The sequence below is a fragment of the Eumetopias jubatus genome, unplaced genomic scaffold (assembly GCF_037043125.1).
Source record: "Eumetopias jubatus isolate StellerSeaLion01/CBP00866 unplaced genomic scaffold, mEumJub1_p1.0 scaffold_7, whole genome shotgun sequence".
Classification (NCBI taxonomy): Eukaryota; Metazoa; Chordata; class Mammalia; order Carnivora; family Otariidae; genus Eumetopias; species Eumetopias jubatus.
The window spans coordinates 119,771,318-119,793,464 of record NW_028274813.1 but is presented as its reverse complement, the minus strand read 5'-3'; positions in this window follow the sequence as shown (position 1 = coordinate 119,793,464).

Genomic DNA, 22,147 nt, shown 5'->3' with positions numbered 1-22,147 from the left:
CTGGTCCTCTGGCTGTTACAAAGTAGGTCATGGGAATTCTCAGTCTGCATACTTGCATGAGCCAATTCCTATAATAAATCTCTCTCGGGGCGCCTGGGTGGCTCAGTCATTAAGCGTCTGCCTTCGGCTCAGGTCATGATCCTGGGGTCCTGGGATCGAGCCCCGCATCGGGCTCCCCACTCAGCTTCTCCCTCTCTCACTCCACCTGCTTGTGTTCCTTCTCTCGCTGTCTCTCTCTCTCTCTCTCTCTGTCAAATAAATAAATAAAATCTTTAAAAAAAAATCTCTATCTCTGTCTCTATATATACATACACATATGAGTAGAAAGAATGTATACATATATATCGTATAGTGTTCTGTTTGGCTATGTTTCTCTGGAGAACCCTGACTAATACATAATGTCATCTTGGTGTTTTTATTGTAGCAAAAACAAGTGGGCATAATCTTAATATTTGAGAAGAAAAATGGATAAATAAATTTGGGTCTACTCAGAGAATGGAACATTACAGAGCAGTGAAGATAGAGGAATTTCAGCTGCATGGACCAAAATGGATTATGCTGACAAAGTGGGGAAAGGAAGTAGTCACAGAAGAATCTATACCACACGTACCATATTTAGGTGTATGAGAGCATCTTTGTAGAGCTCACAATCATGCAAAACTAAAATATACCATTGATCCGTATAAACCTGCATGTGAAGACTTAAAAGGTAAAGGAGTTATGAACACAAGGTTCAGATCAGAGGTGAATTCTGGGGGTCAGAGCAATAAGGATACATAAGGACCTCAAAAATAGAAGTAATGTTCTAATTACTTAGCTGTATGGGTGTTCATGTGCCCTTTACACCTTTTGCACATATATACATATGCTTTGATTTACAGAATATTTCCTTAAAAAGGGGGGGGCATAATATAGAGTGAGCTGAATGCAGATGGCTGCTTTGTCCGCATAACCAGTCCTTCCCAGGAACTGTTTTAAAATCCAACTAAATCTTACCTGAATCTCACCTATTGCGTTTGGTGCTATGCCCCCTCCTTCATGAAGCATTTCCCAGAGAGAGCCTTTGTGTTTTTGGACAGCCTGGTGTATGATGATAACAAGACAATTATCTTCATGCTTCTTCTTTTCTATGAAAATGTTCCAATCTGATTCTCCTGGAGTCAGCTGCTCCACGGAGCCAGACAACCCGCTTTGAAGGTGTTACTTCCATTTGCAGAAGCATCTCCAAGTACCAGTGACAGGATTCAGCACCTACCCCACCCCCAACTCTCATGCAGCTGCTCCCAGATCATTCTCAACTCTTCACGCTCAGATCAGACCCCAAAACAGAATTCTCCCAGACCAACTCAGTAATCACCTTAGTCCTTCCACTCTGCCTCAATGTTTCCTTTTCAATCAAGCAATTCTCCCCCACCCCCCACCCCATTGTAACTCAAAACAGAGTAAAACAATCTCCTTCCTGGTGATTACTCAGCTCTGTCTACCCATTTCCCAGATTCTGCTCAGCCAAGCATAGCAACTGGGCCAGCACCCAGACTACCCCCTAGAAATTAATGAAAGGTTCATTACCTGCAAAAATAGAATTTTCTTGGGGCACCTGGGTGGCTCAGTCGGTTAAGCATCTGCCTTCAGCTCAGGTCATGATCTCAACGTCCTGAGATTGAGCCCCGCATCAGGCTCTCCGCTGCTTGAGGAGTCTGCTTCTCCCTCTGCCTCTCCCCTGTTTGTGCGCTCGCTTCTGCTCACTCTCTGTCTGTCCAATGAGTGAATAAAATCTTTAAAAAAAAATAGAATTTTCTTTATCAGAATTGTTCTCTAATAGAATTTTCTTTTAGGAAAAAGTTTAAAACATCTTTAATTTAATAACTTTTCTCCTATCTTAACCATATCCATGTCCTTTTGGGTGAAAGCACCTTCGTGGGATGGTCTTAAGACTATGGCCTTTAAAATCTGGCCACCTGGGATTAAATCCCAGGTTGGATAAATTATTTACTAAGTTGGCACCTCATTTTCCTCTTCCGTTGACTTGCAGTATCAATACCTACTTAACCAGGCTGTTGTGAGATTAAATATGGCAGGGGTCATGGCGCATCTTGTGGAAGGTACGGACCCTCGGAAAGCACTCTGTCACCAGTGCTTTAATTACATATTCAACACTCTGCAAGAAGCAGCAAGGGGAGAGGAAAAGAATGGAAGCAAGAGTCAACGATCATAGGAATAATAATTGTGGTAGCTGAGACACGCGGAGGCATGATCTGTAGCCTGCCTAGATCATTCATTCATTCATTCACTCACTCATTCTGTATCCTTCAATTACTTCAATCGGGAACAGAATGAACCTCTCTGGCTTTAAAAGCAATTAGAACCCTGTTTTCTGCATCCTTGTTTGTCCCCTCCCCCCGCCCCCCCCCCCCCCGCAATCAGTAGCTCTGAAATAGGACTGTGCCCACAAGGGAATGGGCAGCTGGGGCTCTGCTGTATGGCCACGTCGCCGTAACATCCTGAAGGCCGTGCAATTCTTCATTCACGCTCATCTGCGCTTCTCTTCTACATCCGATCCCAGGTGGCCACGTCCGGGACACAGCTGGGCAAGGGAGCGGAGGAAGGACTAGCAAGAGTTTCTTACAGCCTGGAAGGAGCAGTCCCCACAGCAGCGTGCAGAAGGGGAAGGAGGAGAGGTGGAAAGAACTGTAACAAGGAAAACCAAAACCAAAACCAAATGCAATCCCCGTGATCCCGGGCTTCACGCACGGCTCTGTCCAAATGTGTCCTTGTAACTGCACTGTGAATATCAACGGTCTGGTCATCTACTCGTGGATGAGAGAGAAGTTGAGTCTTTCTCCAGGAATCACGGCCCGTTTGACTCACTGAGAGGTTTGGAGCCTGGTGGTTGGTGGTTTAAGAGGACAGGGCTGGAGCAGACAGTCTGGCTTTGAACCCTTATTCTGCCCCTACTGGCTGTGAAAGCTTGAGCAAGGGAGTTAGGTTCTCTGCCTCGGTTTCTTCATCTGTAAAATGGGATAATAATGGTATGGCTACTGCACAGGATTATCACCAGCAGTAGATGGGCTCATAGAGGAAGGTACTCAAGACAGAGTGAACATGAGGTCAGTGCTAACTGGTATTATTATTATTAGGGGTCAGAGGTGGAGGCGTTTCTCATTTATAATCAGAGCACCTGGCCCCAGCTCTGCCCTTTCGTCCTGACACGGCTCTGGCCCCCCTTTCAACCCCATGAGGCTCTCATTTGTCACCCAGATGTGACCAGTCTCCCTGGACCTATGCGCACACCACCTCCCATATCTCCCCGATGTTGGGGGCAGACGGCTGGGGGCCAGAGAAGAGGGGCAAAGGTTGGAAGGAGGGCTCCCCAGGGAGCAGGAGGCGACCTGCACAGGGCCACTGGCCTCGGGTTTCTATCTGGAGAGGGATTTCCAGCGGAGCCCAGTAAGCAGAGAGGGAGGGGCCCCACACAGCTGTGTTGACTGGGGGTGCGCAGACATGGGGAATGACGGGCCTGAGACAGTGCAGAACAGAGCAGCTAGACACAGCGGCAGGAAACACAGCGCGTGCCTGCAGAACGGGGCGGGGTGGGGGGGGGAGTCCCGCTTGCCCCGACAGGAAGCACCTGTGCTGGGGGAAAAGAAAAAAATCTACAAAAGGAGTTCCTCATAAGGAAGATCCTGAAAACATGATTTTTAAAGTGTTTAATAATTATGAGAAAGTTTGGCAAGTTTCCCTGTAGAAAACCCGTTACATGAAAGGAACAAAAATTAGGAATATATACCTACAAGACTGAACGCCGGCAAACAACAGAGCAATATCCTGAGACTTGAGGGAGAGAGGAAAACTCTAAGTAAGGGCCCCTAATTTTTCACCGGGCCCACTCGCCTTCGCCGAAGAGAAAGAGATTCTTAAATACACAAAACCTTGAAAAGACCTTGCTTACATACCCTCTGTGAAAATTAGACTTGAAACTCAAGGCAGTTGGCTGAGCTCCCAATAAAAATGTAAAACCTAAGGAATGTGGGGTGGGGGGGACCAGCAGTGTAGACGGGGGTGGGGGGGACTGGCAGTGTAGACTGACCTGCAGGGCTTTTTCATTCAGGAGTACTAGATTTGTTTCGTGTTCTAAAGAATTAGTTATTCCTAACAAAAACAATAGCAAATGTAGCACCGTTGGAATCATTTTAGGAAAACTATTTTTTAAAAACCCAGCAATGCAGCAGAGAGCCACTAGAATGCTGGTACTCTCTCTGTGTGTATATATAATATATTAAGTAGCCCATGTCGTTTTGAAAGAAATAGAAGCCAATGCAAATCATGGCAGATATTCACCTTCATCTTTCACCAAGTACTTACTGATATCCCTTGTACTTAAAAATCAGTAGTTGCATTTTGCTTTCAACTAGATAAGATTATAATAACACACACACACACACACACACACAAATCTGCACCTATACAGAATATGTCCACACAGAGTTTTATAATGTTGATGCACGGGCATGTGTTTGCAAAAATGGCGTTCTGCTCCACGCATTGTCCACTCAGCGCTGTCTCACAGGGAACCTTCTCTGCCACACCGTGTCACTCTATCCTTGTAGTTTTAGTGGGTGTGAGTAGCAAGGAAGTGAACAATAGTGGGTTTTTTCTTTAATTAAGGAAATTTGTTTTACTTTAGACATTTGATAATCGGTGCCAATTTTTCATTGCAGTAAAAAACATAGCAATGAACATGCTTCCTTGTGCACACCTAATGCAGTTCTCTGTGGAGATACTGAGAATTAAAGGAGTATGGGACATACGTATTTTTAAATTAACAGACACTGCCCAGTAATGCCTTTCCAAGAGGCCCTGTCACTAGCAGCGTCGGGGGAACACCCCTATTTTCTCCAGCACTTCGTTGATCAACTCAACATTTTTTGCCAACCTCATTCTGTTGGATGAAGAAGTATTGCCTTACTGTTGTAATTTGCATTTTCCTGACGACCGGTAAGGTTGTGACTAAATTTTTGGTCTTTTAGATTTTTAGTCCCTCCTAAGTCACCTCTCCATCTGCTCTGTCGTCTTGACATTGTTACCTAGGTTGATACACCAGCTGGCTAGCTTGGGTGCTTTGGAAGCAAAAACCCAACAGAGACCTCTGAGTCACTTGTATTTGGCTGTGTACAGCAGGGATGGTGCGTGGTTGTTGGATTCCAACCCATCCCTTCTAGCCCCTTCTTTGGTTCTTCTGCAGCAGAGATCCACTGGAGTCATTGTCAAAAGATTCAGGTACAAGTAGAGGTTTGGCCACTTCTTGACTCTATGTCTTGGGTTAATTTTCCTCACTTCTTTGGCTTCCGATTCATCATTTATTAAGAAGCGTGTTCAATACATATCAGACCTACATTCCAAGCGTAGATGTGCCCTCCACAGGGGTAGGTGTGTTCCCCACTATCCAAGCTCACAGTACCTTTCCAACGACTTCAGTCAGTTCTAGCTCATATGAACATTTCCCTTCCTCATCCCCGTCCCACTGAAGTTGTCCACGTTTCCCACCCTATGTGAAGAGACCTTAAACCTCTCTAGACTTTGGTCAGTGAGTTGTCTACAAGCAACTGGTCAGCACAAGGGCTCGCATGTAAGACAGCTCAGCACGGAGGCCTCTCGGTTCCACTTCTTGGTCTTCCCGGATGGAGACCCTTTCTCACCTGCCTACATCAAGGACTCTGCTCTTTCTACACCTTTGGTGCCGTTCAAGCATCCTTCTGCCACTTCACTCTTTCTTCCCGTCTCTGGTCTTATCCAGCTGCAGGATTGGAAAACGGACAACTCTGCGATTGGACTTGCTTCTGGTTCTGTGTGGGTGGTGGTGGAGAAACGGAGGAGAGGGAGAGGGAAATACACACAAAACATGCACATGCACACATATGCAGACATATATGCACATGGACACGCATGTGCACATGCACACCCATGCATGTACATGCATGAGCGCACATACCCATATGCAAGCACACACAGGCACGTACACATGCACACCTACACACATGCATACCTGCACACACATGCACACAGGAGCACATACACACATACATGCCTGCACGCATATGCACCTGCACACACAGGCACACAAGCACACATGCACATATATACACATGCACACACAGACACACATGCACACAGGCACACATGCACGCACGTGCACACACACACACAGGCACACAGGCACACGCACATGCACACATACACACAGGCATACACATGCACACACATGCACACAGGCACACATGAGCACACATGCACATGCACACACACAGGCACACGTGCACACACATGCACTCACGTGCATGCACACACACAGGCACACAGACACGTATGCACATGCACACATACACACAGGCACACACATGCACACACATGCACACAGGCACACATGAGCACACATGCACATGCACACACACAGGCACACACATGCATGCACGTCTGCACACAGACACACATGCACACACATGCACACAGGCACACATGAGCATACATGCACATGCACACACACAGGCACACACATGCATGCATGTGCGCACACAGACACATAGGCACACATGAGCACACACAGGCACACAGACACATATGCACATAGGCACACACATGCACACAGGCACACATAAGCACACATGCACACAGGCACACATGCACACACATGCACGCACGTGCGCACACACATGCACACACGTGTGCGCACACACGGGCACACAGACACATATGCTCATGCACACACACAGGCACGTGCACAAACACACACCCTGAGCTACAACCCTATTCTCTAGGGCTCGTGTACAGAATCAAGTGAGATCGTATACAGAACATGCTTTGTAAACTGTAGAACCCCAGCCAATTAAAGCAGCCATTAATTCTGATGTTTTGCAGGTGAAACAGATATTTATTTGTTTTGAAATCTTTCAATATTTTCAGCTCCCAAGCAGGAGCAGCCTAGTGCTCTTACCAGTCCGTGTGAGCCCCACGCTCCCGAGGTCCTGTGCACAGGCTGGCCAGCAGGGCTGAGCCACACCAGACCCGCCCACCTGGAGCTTGCGGTCTTCCTAGAGTGGGATCCTCCTCTCCTCCTACCACCCTGCGCCGGCGACAGGAAGCCCAGCCCTCTCCATCTTGTTATCATCAGGGAAGAGCTGTGAGATGCTTTCTAGTCAAAGGGAGCTCCTTTCGTTTTTGAAACCTAAATGGCTTTGCTCCAAGGAAGAAAAAATGTGCAGACTATCACACACACACACACACTTATGGATCAACTCCACCCTACAACGGGGCTTTCTGGCCATAGGAAGTGTATGGTTTCCACATGTTCTTCTGGCCTGAACATCTGTGTGCTTTGCTCACAGGCTCTTGGGGCATAAAATTCTGCCGCTGGCTCAGCCTGACTCGGTGCAAGTCCCAGGCCAATCAGTTGGTTTTCCATTCTGGTTTCTTATTACAGTTTCATGTTTTTGGGTGAATCTTCATCCTCCTACAAATCAGTTCACTGTCTGAAGGGCTGCAAGGAGCACGGGACTGAGCAGTGAGGGGCCACGTTTGGGACTGACTCTGCCTCCAGCAGGTAGCTATGTGGCTGTAAGCGTCACCCCCTCCCCGAGGTCCAGGGAGCACGATGTGGGGGGAGAGTGTTGACTCTGAAGTCCCGAATCACTCTGGGCTCCTCAGTTTCCCCACTAGTAAAATAAGGACAAAAGAGCACCGACATTGGGGTTTTGCAGGAGTTAAATGGGATCCTATGTGAAAAATATTTAAAATCGTGTCTGGTATGTGTTTGGTCTTCAGGAACTTTATTCATTTTCTACATCTGGAAATTGGAAAGTAGGCTGGGCTCTTCGATGAGGTCTTATTCCAGGTGATAGAAACACTCACTCATGAGCTAGGGCTGACTTTTGCAAAATAAAGACATAATGTTAGCACTGCACGTGAAGCCAGGCTTCCTTTCTCCCCGCCACACGCTGACCCTGTTCTCACCATCTCCCTCATACGCGCCTTGTCTGTTTGACAGATTGAGCAGTTGGTCCCAAACATGGTCAAGAAACTTGCTCAGTTAACAGCAAATAATTCTGCCCAAGGGGAGCAGGAAAAGCAGCAACAGATTTTGATCTGAGTCTGGGAGGATAAGGGTCACTTGGGAGGGAAACAAAGCCAGAGGTGGGGAGGCAGGGGCAGGCGCTGTCCAGCTGGGGAGGGCATGGAATGTTTGAGACTCCAGGGCCTGGGTGGAAGGTTTCAGGGGCTCAGAGAATGGGGCGGAGAGACAACAGCCCCAAATTCTGAACATTCATAAAGGCCACGTGAAGAATTTGAGCTCTATCCTGACAGAAGGGGGAAGCCACAGAAATCTTTAGTGGAGGACTGATGTGAAGTTGGATTCTAGAGCAGCAACTCTAGAATCAGAGATGTGGCATCTCTAGAATGGAGGAGCCGGGCAGAGACCTGCTTGCGAGGTTGGTGAGAGGCATGAGAAGCAACACTAAAGCTAAAGCAGTACAAGCTAGGAGCTGGGATTAGATTGAGGACCACTGCTCAGGCCCAGAGGACGAGATTTAGAAGTTGATTATGTGTGGGAGATGGGGTGAGACCCCGTTTTAGTGTAATCAACAACAGGAACAGGCCTGAGGAGGGTTTCCTTTGTGAGGCAATCAGTTTCAGATGTATGGGGGACACTCCCTGGAAACGATCTCATCGCCTTCCAGTGCTGAGCACTCCATGGCCATCCACAGACCCAACGGTAAGCAAGACAAGAGGGTCCCTGTCTCCATGCGGCACGCTTCCCAGTGCGGGAGACAGACAATGTATGTTTGGATAGGTAAACCAAATAATAACAGGGAGTGATGAGTACGATGACGGAAACGAGATGGTGGGAAAAGGTAAATGAAAAATTCAAGTTTGGTGTTCCAGAGAGATATTGAAGCGAGGAATGAAGGTTTGAAGTCATTACTACGCATGTTGATTGTTTGGGCTGTTTGGGGCTCATGGACCCTTGGAGAAAGTGACGAAAGCTATATACCCTGTCTCCAAAAAACACACAAACTCACGATCTAGTCATTAAAGAATCTGAAATTTTTTTTCACGCTTATCTTTTACTTAGTCCCTCTTTCTTACTCCTTTATGATACCGTAAGTAGATTCTATAACTTCTGAGTCATCTTTCTTTCAAGCACTTAGCTCGGGTCAGTTTGAAATGTGGACTGTGTACCTGAGACCAGGCTCCCCCTGGTCCCCAGCATCAGCCTCCCCTTCTGTTGTGGGCGTGGCTGCAGGATGAGCTCTGGCTGTCCTCCTCCCCCCACCCACTTCCTCTTCCAGCAGGGTGTAGAGATGGAAGCAGAGCAATGTCTCCTTAACCAGCTGGGCAAAGTCACAGACCTCTGCTCTTTGTTGCCATTGTGCCCTGGGCCACACCGACTGGCAGTGAAGTTCCTAGGCAGTGTATGTGGACTTCTTAGGGTCCCCAGGATCTCCCTACTGCACACCTCCGAGTCCTTTCCCCAGCTTAAACCCACAGCATGATCCTTGGTGCCCTCACCAGATGGGTGGGGTTCTGGCATGATGACTGAAACACAATCACCTTCACTTGTTTGCACTTGACCTACAAGACCCTCATGGAGACTTGGCTACAAAGAAGGGTAGGGTGCTCCTGAGCCCTGCTGGCCTCACTTTCAGCCCTACCATCTCTTTCTATCCCTTCTAGTATAGGTACAATGTTATATCAGCAGCCCCTCTGCCTTAGCTGACATCCATCCAAGGGGAAAGCATGCCAGTCTTCTTCGTTTCTTACAGATCCACTTCATCTTTACAGATCATTGCCTCATAGTTTTACCTGGTATGAGGGAGGGGAACTTTCTCTCCACACACGCTGTGTTTCTCATGGTAAGAAGTGCCCCTTCTCCCTCACTCTCCTTAGACAGTCTGGGAATGTGTGGTGGGATGGTAGGTGATGGTGAAGCAGGTTCTGCTGCCCCTAAAAAGCCCTTGGGAAGCCCTGAGAACTGGCTGATGCCCACTGCAGGCAGGTCTTGGGGATTGTCTTCAGAATGTAGGTTACTTCACACTCCATCTCTATGTTGGTGCCTTAGCAGCAATGCCAGGATAACAGGAAAAGTACCAGTCAATTCCCTAGAACAAAATTTAACCAGGGGAAGAGAAACAACCTCAACAATTAGCCACAAAGAAATTTTAATACAGGGAAAACTTATGCAAACAGTGGAGGGGCTAAGTAGCCAAACAGAGTGAGGTGAGGTCAGTCACAGAATCACAACACCAGAAACCCACTTCTACGCCTGGGTGGGAATGGCATAGTGGAGGTGGTCTTACTGGAGCACAGGAGCTGAGGCTCATCAGAAGCTGGAACCACACAAATCTGTCTTGCAGAAACTGAGGCCCTGGAGGAGGTATAGGTCCTACGAGGGAAGTACCCTGACTTCTTCTCTAACCCTTTGATCTTCGGTGTCTAGCCAGTGTATCTTATTAGCCAAGACTAGGGGGGACATTAGCTGACATGGGAGCCTGGAACCAGATCCCACGAGGCAGCGGTCAGCCCCTCTGCTTTAGAAGCAGAGCCGGGAAAGAACAAGGAATGGGATCTGGGGGGACAGACAGACAGTTCACATATAAATTATTGAATACAATCTCAGAAAGGTTATTGGCCTTTGAGAGTTGTTCTACTTAAGCTTAAGACTCTCTGATATGGGTGGTATGAAGGCATGTACGAGATGAAATTGTCCAGGGCAATCCTGTGTTGACTGGAATTGATGAGTCTTTAGGAGCTGAGAAACATAATGATACATTCATTCCCTTCACTGTTGAACTGGTAAATAGGAATCAATCTTTGAGAAGGGTTTCTGTCCCCCATAGTGCAATGCCTTTCACTGAAGCCTTATGATACAATCTGTATTTCCTATTAGTAGTACATTTTGCCTGCATTGCTTTTGGAATCCATGTTTAGTAAAGGGACAGAATCTAAAAGTTGACTACAAACTCGAGCTAAGGTTGAGGAACTGTCTTGGACAAACAAGAGCTGAGATGGAAAACTTCCAGGGATGGGAGCATCCTGACTTCTTGTTCAACTTGAACATTTTTTAAGCCATAGAAAAGTGTCTGGCAGTTGTATTTAAGGTTAAGTTCACTAAACTGAATTGAATTTTAGAACAAAAATGACATAATACACTCAACACTCTATTATCTATTCTCAGATAACCCCAAATCTTTTATATGGAATGCATTTTCCATTTTTGGCAGAAGATTTTTCATCATAATTATGCTTGGCTTTGAACGAGGTTTCAATTAGTTTACAGGAGAAGACAGCAGTGGTGCTAAAATGCTCCTTCCTGCAAGTCTCTTTAGAATACCAAAAGGTCACTGAAAAACAAAATATTTTTCAGCAGCAGCAACAAGATTTTCAGATCTTACCTTCTGAAAATCCTGGCATAACTCCCTCCATAATTCATGTAGCAGAAAAACATAAAAACATGTAGATGGGTCATTCAATCAGCAGCCCCCCACCTTCCCATGTTCACCTTTCCAGAATCCATCTTCTCTGTCAAACACAGTTGCTGCAAGTGTAGACTCTGAGAAAAGCCTGGCTGAGTTCTGATCCTAATTCTCAATTTAGAACTCGTGCGATCTTGAGGTAAGTCACTTATCTTTTCTTTACCTCTTTCTCCAAATAGGGAAAGTGTTTAATTTTTCTAGTAATTAAAAAATGTCAATTTCACCCATGCTTCCAGCTATGATGGAAGAGCTTGTATGAGATGAAATCTCCCACCAGGAACAAATATAAATTTCAGGTATATTGCAAAAACAAACAATGAAAGAGCTGCTTGCAGGCATTGGAAAATAATCAGAGCATGTGGAAGTTGAGGGGCAAACACAAGGGAACAGACTGAGGTGAGCAGGCCTTCACTACTATGTTTTTACCTTTCTGAAAATCAGTTTTGTTCAGGTGACAGTGGCAACATTACAATGCAGAGCTTTTAAATGTATGTTTGGTGAGTTTTGACCAATGTATGAACCTATGTAACTACCATCACACTGAAGCTACAGAATACTCTCACTGCCCAGAAAAGTTCCCTGTGTACCTTTGCTGTAAGGGACTGGCAATATGCACACTCTTAGGCAGCCCCTGATTGGATGTCTATTACCATAACTTAATTTGCCTGTTATAGAACTTCCTATAAATAAAATCATCAGCATATAATTAATTGTATCTGCTTCTTTTCCTCTGTGTTTTATTCATTGTGACATTCACCCATGTTTTGGGGTTTAACAGCAGTTCATTTTTATTGATGGTACTTCATGTATTTTGAAAGTATGTTATTAGGTAATACACCAATAGGATCATTATGTCTTCTTCATAAGCTAACTTCTTCTTATTATAACAAGATTTAATGTCTTGAAGTCTATTTTCCTGGTATTTTTTTAAAAAATTTATTTATTTATTTGGGGCGCCTGGGTGGCTCCGTCATTAAGTGTCTTCCTTCGGCTCAGGTCATGATCCCGGGGTCCTGGGATCGAGCCCCGCATCGGACTCCCTGCTCCGCGGGAAGCCTGCATCTCCCTCTCCCGCTCTCCCTGCTTGTGTTCCCTCTCTCGCTGTGTCTCTCTCTGTCAAATAAATAAATAAAAATCTTAAAAAAAAATAAAAAATAAAAATAAAAATTTATTTATTTATTTATTTGAGAGAGAGAGAGAGAGAGAGAGAGCAGGCCAGGGGAAAAGACAGAGGGAGAAGGAGAGAGAAACTCAAGCAGACTCCACACTCAGCACGGAGCCCAACACGGGGCTTGATCTCATGACAGTGAGATCATGACCTGAGCTGAAACCAAGAGTCAGATGCTTAACTGAGTGCACCACCCAGGGGCCCCTATTCTCCTGGTGTTAATATACATAAGCTTTTTTATGCTTATGATTTGGGTAGTACATATTTTTTATCCTACTATTTTCAAATCTGAGTTTAAAGTGCAACTCTTTGTAAACAAACAAGGAGTTGGATCTTGCTTTTTATCCAATCTGAAAATCCCTGTTTTTTAGAGTGTTTAATCCATTTACCTTTAATGTAATTATGAATACAGTTGGACTTAAGTCTATCGTCTTGTTATCTATTTCCTATTTATTCACTCTCTTCTTTGTTCCTTATTTCACAAATACATTTTTAGAATTCTATTCTATCTTTTCTATTGTTTTTTTAACTACTTCTACTATAATTTAATAATTGTCCTAATGTTTATCAATACTAGAATGGAGAAATAAAATGTACTATATTTGCACCATGGAGTAAATGAACCACTGTTATGTACAGCATGGATTCCATAAACACAATGAGTGATTTCATCCAAAAAAAAAAAAAAAAAAGACATGTTACATAATGGTATTCATCAAAATTTCAAAAACTGACAAAAATAACCTATAGTGATAGAAGTTAAAATGTTGATTACCTTTGGTCATGAGGTAATGGCAGAAAGAGGTACGGTATAGCTTATAGAAAGCTGACTGATAATATTATCATTATATGGGGATGTTCACTTAATAAAATTCACTGGGATGCACACACTGATTTTTGTATTCCTGTATAAAAATTATATTTCAATTTAAAAAATTACTCAAAAAAATCACAGCATGAGGCACCAGTTAATGCCTTGTCAATTTTCAGAATACGAAAAATATAAATAATATTGTGAGATTTTAGTGACATTGATACTCTCACATAGAACTGTATAAATTTCTATGACTTTGCAATGTAATTTGGCAATAAAGCAAATCAAATTCCAGTAAAGGTCTACTACATCATAGTTTTCTGGTTAGAGGCTTTCACAACAAATCACACTTTATCTTCACAATAAATATGGGAAGCAGGTATTATTATGAACATCATACAGGTGAGCAAACAGGTTCAGAACATTTAAATGCCTGTTGAATGCCATAGGACTACTAAACAAGTAAGCTGAAATTCTTACCCAGTACTGCTATAACTATAGAAATTTCTGAGAGTGAAATAAGACTCACCAAAATTTACCCAGGGGGGAAGTGAAAGCGGGGAGCTGCCAATATGAGAAAAGTCCTGGATGCAAGAAGACCTACATTATTGCTTTACTTATAATACAGAAAATTGACAGCCAAAACAGCCACTAAAAGAAGGTGCTTCATTAAAGAATGTTTCTTAATGGCATATTATGGAGATATTAGGTAGCCTTTTTATTTTTTTAAAGATTTTATTTATTTATTTTGAGGGACAGAGTGTGTGTATGGAGGGAAGGGGCAGAGGGAGAGAGAAAATCTTTTTTTTCCTTTAAATTTTTTTATTGTTATGTTAATCACCATATATTACATCATTAGTTCTGGATGTAGTGTTCCATGATTCATTGTTTGTGCGTAACACCCAGTGCTCCACGCAGAACGTGCCCTCTTTAATACCCATCACCAGGCTAACCCATCCCCCCACCCGCCTCCCCTCTAGAACGCTCAGTTTGTTTTTCAGAGTCCATTGTTGGGAGACAGAAAAGCTTAACAGACTCCACTCTGAGCTCAGAGCCTCATGTGGGGCTTGTTCCCACAACCGTGAGATCATGAACTGGAGCCAAAATCAAGAGTCAGACGCTCAACTGACTGAGCCATCCAGGCGCCCCTTATGTAGCCTTTATAAAAAGGTAATTATTAAATTTAGGAAAGAGAACAAATGAGCAAACAAAGTAAAAAGGGACAAACAAATTTAAAAAAAAACAGACTCTTAACTACAGAGAACAAAGAGCTGGTCACCAGAGGGGAGGTGGGCGGGGCGTTGGAGGAAGGAGGGGAAGGGGATGGAGAGCACACTTACCGTGATGAGTGCCAGGTGACGTACAGAATTGTCGAATCCTATACTGTACACCTGAAACTAACATAACACTGCGTGTGAACTACATTGGAATTTAAAAATAAATAAATGATTAACGTAATTATATATTCTTATAATAACTGATTCATAGAAGCCCACAGAAGAGAGACTGTTGAATGAATGGGTTTTCCAGCAACACAGGAAATACTTAGAATATAATATTAAGTGAAAGACAAAATAAATTCCACTGAGACTATAACTATGTAAAAATTGTGTGTGCATATATGAGAACTTGGTGAATAGATTCCCAGACGTGGAGAAAAGGGATGTATAACGACAATGGGGACTTCGGGGCGATTTAAAGATTTTTTTCCTCTTGTTTTATTGCTGCAAAAATAGTGTTTATGCAGTATATTAAAATGTAAAAATAAGAAACCAGCCGGAAAGCAAGAATGAGTAATCCAGGCTATCAGGGGTATGGCAGGTCTTTGTAAGACCTGTAATTTGATGGGAGTGTGCTGGGGATAGCAGAATCATAAATGTTTTAGAGAATAAAAGAATTTGGGGGGTAGTTAAAAAGAGTAAGTGGTTGTCCAGAGGGCACTGAGTGGTTTACTAGCAGTCAAGACTACAACACAACTATTTTGACTAAAATTAAATGAATTTAAAAATTGGACAGTTTAAACAACAACCATGTTTAAAAACAAAAAACAAGCAAACAAACAAACAAAAACAAAAAACAACAGCAACTTTCAACAAAAGCAAAACGTGGCCAGGGATAAATCATTAAATCGATCATTTATATTTAAGTGACATAAGAAATATATAGTGTATCTAATTTATCTTATGACTGCATTGTATTTAAATGAAGCATTCTTTGCATTCTTAACAATCTTCCACCACATAGCCATATGTAAGGACACTCCGAAAAATAATGCTACGATTTGCTTAAATGTGTAATGTAGTGGGGAGCCAGGGTGGCTCAGTTGGTTAAGCATCTGCCTTCAGCTCAGGTTATGATCCTGGGGTCCTGGGATCGAGCCCCGCATCAGGCTCCCTGCTCAGCGGGGAGTCTGCTTCTCCCTCTGCCCCCCCAATAAATAAATAAAATCTTTAAAAAAAGTGTAATGTAATGTCTATCTGATTCCTCGGGTCCAGAAAATGCTCATTATACATCTCTTTTTCCTCCCATTGGTCTTTATTAGTCTCAGTCTTTAAGCTCAAACACTTGGCCTCGTTTTAACGGTGTCACCAACAAAATAATTTCCATTTGCTTTGGTTGCTGAGAATTAAAAAACAAACCCACTTCCTTCCTGTCTGCAATTAAGCTTAATGAGAGTAGGAGAAGCTAAAAATAATATGGATGCATTAAGAGCATCATTTTAATTTATAGGAGCCATTATCCTCCACAGGATTAAAAGGGAGTTGGGACAAGCCCTCATTAGAAAAGCAGTGGACACACTGGAAAGAAAATTTGGGGGCGTCTTGGAAAAGGTGATTAAAAGTTAGATTTCCATGCTCTGTGCCAGTGGGTGCTGAGGAAGGAGGGGGGCTCAGGGTGTACAGTGGCTAGACAGACCATTAAATTGGTATTAAACACTTTTCCATATGAAGGAAGTGTCCTCCTGCCAAAAGCCAGGAGTTGAGAGGTCGGTTTCCACGCAAACGCTCTGTGAGAGGGCTGAGTAAACCTGGAAAGATCACGAGGTGACCAGGGTGAGAACCCAGGCCGCAGAGCGCGTCTGGCTCTACTTCCTCGCAGGCTCGGGGAACTTGGCACAAAGCAGCGGGATGAAGGGCCTATATAAACACACAAACCCACTGACTCTTTTTTTCCATAGAATTAACTCAACCAGAAATACATTACAAAAATAGAACAAAGCTGGCTTCCATCAGGGTTCGCCGCACCAGCCCATAAAGGATTTCTTGTACCTTGTCCAAAGCAAAGTGGGGGAATGACAGCTCAGGGCCCAGGCTGCTCAGCAGTGGTTCCCTCAGCTGACCACTGCCTGACCTCCTCCAGAGCTGAGCTCGAACAAAGACCCCATTGAGCAAAAGGCAGCCCATATGGAGCAGGAGGGTCTCCCAGACTGACTTCCTCCACGAAAATCCTCAAAGCGATTCATTTGCAAAATCTTCCTAATAAGTACCACGTGGATGCCTGGATACCCCTGGGATCTGGGTAAGAGTTTCCTTGCGGCGCTCAGACCCTGACCTGTGTTGATTAACCCTACCTACGAAGGAGAAGCATCAGCCTTACAGAACAAACTTGGGCCATCTGAAATAAAGAATGTTATAAACATTTGGAAAGCTTTTAAAGATGGGTCTCCAACCCCCTTCACGTTTCCCGTCCTGGTAAATGCATTAGGTTTAGCGTGAAAGGTATCAGCTGTCGAATCAGACAGACCTGGACAATCCCATCGATTACTGGAGAGTGACCTTCCCCAGTTGTGTAAACTGTTCTGGCCTCAGTGTCTTTATTAGAAAAATGAGAACTGTACCTACTTTACAGGGTGGTTGAGAGAAGTAAAGAAGGGAAATCAGTCTCGCGTCTGACACATGGAAATTCAATGAATCTGAGCTCCCTTCTCTTCTCCCACACAGAATTCGACCTCGATGTCATGACAGTCCCTTGTGTCTGTTAAGATTAGCAAGTGGTGGGGGCATCATTTGGGGGATTATAAATAATGGTCTGAAATTGCGGTCAGAAGTTCCTTACGGGACGGCGTTGGAAAATGTCAAAATGAAAATGAAAAAACAGCCCACACCCTGTCTTTGTGTCGGGGCCTTTGAAAGCAGGCAGAAGTTGAAGATGCTTACAGGGAGGTCAACTCAGAAAACCCACAGTGAAATCGTCCTGTGCTAAAGCCCGGGAGATGCTCAGAAAAGAAAGACACCACAAGTATCATAAAATCAATGACTTCTGCACCGAGCATGGCTTTTCACATTGAACTCTACCCAGAATCCATTGTCTTCTCACAAAAGATGGGTTTTATAGCCACATAAAATCCCTGCGGCTTGCCAGGGCACCGCTCGGAGGAAGACAAAGTGATTTGAAGAGCACGCAGCCCAGAACGGAGCCACGGCCTCGGGAGGGAGGCCGGGCCTCTGTTGATCTCGGACATGGGGTTTGTTCTGAAGTGTGCACATCGCAAGCACCCGGCTTTGCAGAGATCTGTCGAGTTTGTCTCAAAAAACGGGATGCTGAAAGATCGGGAATGGTGTAAGACTCTGCACCTGCCCGTGACTGATCTCGACTCAGTGAGGACAGGGAACCTGAGGTTGTTGGTTCGGTAACACCAGGGAGATGTGTTTAAGCACATGAGGGAGACAAAGGACGTTCCAGACATACAAAGCATTAGACGCTAAGGAAAGACCCGCTCCGCCCGAGCCAGAGCAAAAACATTTCTCTCAGCCACATCTGGGTTGGGTATTTGCCGATTCCCTGGGGGAGAGAATGGGTTGGGAGTTTCTGCCAGAATCGTATTTTATGTTATTTGTCATCCCTTGTAAATGGATGCTGTCATTAATTCTTCAAATAAACTGTGAGGGTAGTTTAGTCCATGATGCGGGGGATGCTATCATTCTCGCTAAGCTTCCTGGTTTTCCTATGGAAGGGACTCCCTCAGGAATGGTGGGAGATCTTTTTCTGAAATCAATAGGCCTAAGAAATCATTTAGATCAGAATCCTTGGGGTAAGGGTGGAAGACAGACCCTCAGACGTCTCAGGCTTGCACCGTGGGAACGTGAACTCCACTGTCCATAAAGCCTCAAAATGTTCACAGGATATAGGACCCTCTTGAGTGAATTACTTTAGGGAAAAAAAATTACTGGTTTTTCCTTAAGCACTCTTCCAGACATCTGTCTATGCATACAGTTAGATCAATAAAGTCAGTGATGTCACAAAATTGAAAGGGAAAGACCAGGAGATGGGGGGTCTTTGAGGATGCTAAGTGTCACCTCTTTATTTGCAGGGGGTTAACGCCACCCAAAATTGAAATACATGATTCAGAAGAAACGACTCTAACCATCGTTCTCATGATGAGGGTGGGATTAGGGGACAGTCTACACTGCAACTCTGGGCTACCCATTAAGAATCTTTTGTTTTAGTATGGCGGTTCCTCAAACAGTTGAAAATAGAGCTACCATACAATCCAGCAATTGCACTACTGGGTATTTACCCCAAAGATACAAATGTAGGGATCCGAAGGGGTACGTGCACCCCGATGTTTATAGCAGCAATGTCCACAATAGCCAAACTGTGGAAAGAGCCAAGATGTCCATCGACAGATGAATGGATAAAGAAGATGTGGTATGTATACACAATGGAATATTATGCAGCCATCAAAAGGAATGAGATCTTGTCATTTGCAACGACGTGGTTGGAACTGGAGGGTGTTATGCTGAGTGAAATAAGTCAATCAGAGAAAGACATGTATCATATGACCTCACCGATAGGAGGAATTCTTAATCTCAGGAACAAACTGAGTGTTGCTGGAGTGGTGGGGGGTGGGAGGGATGGGGTGGCTGGGTGATAGACATTGGGGAGGGTATGTGCTACGGTGAGCGCTGTGAATTGTGCAAGACTGTTGAATCACAGATCTGTACCTCTGAAACAAATAACGCAACATATTTTAAGAAAAAAGAAAAAGAAGAAGATAGCAGGAGGGGAAGAATGAAGGGGGGAAATTGGAGGGGGAGACCAACCGTGAGAGACGATGGACTCTGAAAAACAAACTGAGGGTTCTAGAGGGGAGGGGGGTGGGGGGAGGGGCTAGCCTGGTGATGGGTATTAAAGAGGGCACATTCTGTGTGGAGCATTGGGTGTTATGCACAAACAATGAATCATGGAACACTATATCCAAAACTAATGATGTAATGTATGGTGATTAACATAACAATAAAAAATTAAAAAAAAAAAAAGAAGGAGGCCAGCCTGCTGGGAATGATCCTATGAGATAGTGGAATGTGAAACCAATAAATCTTAGGTGAACAAAGAAAACTAGCTCCCCTAGACCTGGGTTGTAGTTCTCAGGTCCTGGGTCCCATTTTTGCAGGGGACTGCTTCCTGGACAACAAAAGAGACATCTTTTGGGGTGCCTGGGTTGCTCAGTTGGTTAAGCATCTGCCTTCAGCTCAGGTCATGATCCCAGGGTCCCGGGATCGAGCCCCGCATCGGGCTCCCTGCTCCGCGGGGATTCTGCTTCTCCCTCTCCCTCTGCGGCTCCCCCTGCTTGTATGTTCGCGCTCTCTCTCTTTTTCTCCGTCAAACAAATAAAATCTTAAGTAAATAAATAGACACCTTTTGATAGCCACATTCCTTATAATAAAACTTATTCAGAGCACCTCTGATTTTAATCCCAATAGTCCATGTCCAAATTATATCTCAGGTAATTCTGCTTATGGACACAAATTCCTTAAGGCATAAACACAACAAACAAAATAAAAAACAACAATCAAAATCCAAGCTACCACATCCTCCACCTTCCCCCAAAGCTGTGAGACCAAAGGTCCAAAGTTTTATTTGCAAAAATAGGTACCACGGGCGGAGCAAGATGGCGGAGGAGTAGGAGACCTGGATGGTCTCAGGAATTCAGCTGAATAGGGATCAGACCATTCTGAACACCTACGAACTCAACAGGAGATCGTAGAAAAGAATAGTAACAACTCTCTGAACAGAGAAGCGACCACTTTCTGGAAGGTAGGACGTGCAGAGAAGTGAATCCGAGGCGATATTCGGGAGGATAGACGGCGGGGGAGGGGGCCTCCGTCGGCCGCTTCTGGCAAGTGCTAGAGCCGCGGAGCACAAAATCGGACCTTTTAGAAGTCGGCTCCGCTGAGGGACGTCGCTCCAGTGGCTAAGCGGGGGGTGGAACCCTCGCGGGACAGTGTGGTCTCAGGACTCTCGGGGTCACAGAAGGACCGGGGGTGCCTGAGTGCAGCAGAGCTCCCAGGGATCGGAGGGGGCTCGGGGTGGCCATAAACTGTGATCCGCGGCCCAGTCGGGCCACTGCTCCTCCAGCAGGGACCCAACAAGCGGCAGAGCCGGGGAGACTCCCCTTCCTCCCCCGGGAGGAGCGGCGCGGGAGCGCACCGCAGGGATCTGCTGGGTTTGGAGACTCCACACGGGGTCGGGTGCCAGAGATAGAAACGCTCGGTCACAGGCCGGGTGAGCACGGAGTGCGGCCGGAGACCGGGGAGACGGGAGTGACTGCTTTTCTCTGGGGGTGCACTGAGGAGCGGGGCCGCGAGTTCTCGGCTCCTCCAGGTGGAGATTGGGAGGCCACCATTTTCACCCTGGTCCTCCAAAGCTGTATGAGAGCTTACAGGGAAAAAAACCTCCTGAGAGCAAACCCGAGCAGCTTCCTTAGCCCGGACCGACAAGGGCGGGGCAATTCCGCCTCCGGCAAAGACATTTGGGAACCACAGCAACAGGCCCCTCCCCCAGAAGATCAGCACGAACAGCCAGCAAGCCAAGACCAAGCTTACCGATCAAGGAGAACGGGAGAACTCCAGCGCTAGGGGAATACTGCACATAGAATTCACGGCTTTTTTTTACCATGATTCATTAGTTTTTCAAAGTTAATTTTTTTACCTGTTTTTTTTTATTTTTCTTTTTCCCTTTTTCAAACAACATCTTATCAATCCCTTTTTAAAAAAAAACAAAACATTTTTTATTTTTCTTTTTTAGAGTCATATTTTCTCCCTTCATACTAGTTACCCTTATTTTTGGCATATATATATATATATATAAGTTGTTCTCTCTTTAAAATTTTGAGATACAGTTTCTTCTAACAGATCAAAATATACCCTAAATCACTGGTGTATGGCTTTGTTCTAGTCTCCTGCCTGATCACATTCTCTCCCCCTTTTTTTTTTAAATCTTCTTTCTTTCTTCAAACAACTTCTTATCTTATCAATTCCCTTTATAAAATCTTTTATAATTTTCATCCTTACAGTCATCTTCCATCCCTTCATTGTATCAAACCTTATTTTGTACATATATAAGTCTTTCTCCTTTACAATTTTAGGAGACACTTTCTTCTAACAGAGAAAATAAGCCCAAACTCCAGTGTGTGGCACTGATCTATGCACTAGCCTGATCATATTTGATCATATTCTGTTTTTTTTGTTTTGTTCTGTTTTTGTTTGTTTTTCTCTTTTTCTTTTTCTTTTTTTAGTCTCCTCTTTCTTTTTTCTTTCTTTCACTTTCTTTTCCCCTGGTTTCAGGTCTTTTCTGATTTGTATACAGTATATTTGCTGGGGACGTTGTTAACCTGTTAGCATTTTGTTCTCTCATTCC